The sequence below is a fragment of the Galeopterus variegatus genome, unplaced genomic scaffold (genome assembly GCF_000696425.1).
Source record: "Galeopterus variegatus unplaced genomic scaffold, G_variegatus-3.0.2 Scaffold558, whole genome shotgun sequence".
NCBI classification, from domain to species: domain Eukaryota; kingdom Metazoa; phylum Chordata; class Mammalia; order Dermoptera; family Cynocephalidae; genus Galeopterus; species Galeopterus variegatus.
The window spans coordinates 68,636-69,011 of record NW_007726669.1 but is presented as its reverse complement, the minus strand read 5'-3'; positions in this window follow the sequence as shown (position 1 = coordinate 69,011).

The window sequence follows — 376 nt, the reverse complement described above, 5'->3', positions numbered from 1 at the left end:
ATATTCTGGATATTAATCCCTTGTTGGATGCATAGTTTGCAAATATTTTCTCCCACTCCGTAGGATGTCTTTTCACTCTGTTGATTGTTTTGTTTGCTGGGCAGAAGCTTTTTAATTTGATATAATCCCATTTGTTCATTTTTTCTTTTGTTGCCTGTGCCTTTGGGGTGTTATTCATAAAGTCATTGCCCAGTGCTAAATCCTGGAGCATTTCTCCTATGTTTTTCCAGGAGTTTTAAAGTTTCAGGCCTTATACATGAGTCTCTAATCCATTTTTAGTTGATTTTGATATACAGTGAGAGGAGCAGGTCAATTTTCATTCTTATACAAATGGATATCCAGTTTTCCCAGCACCATTTATTGAAGAGGCAGTCTT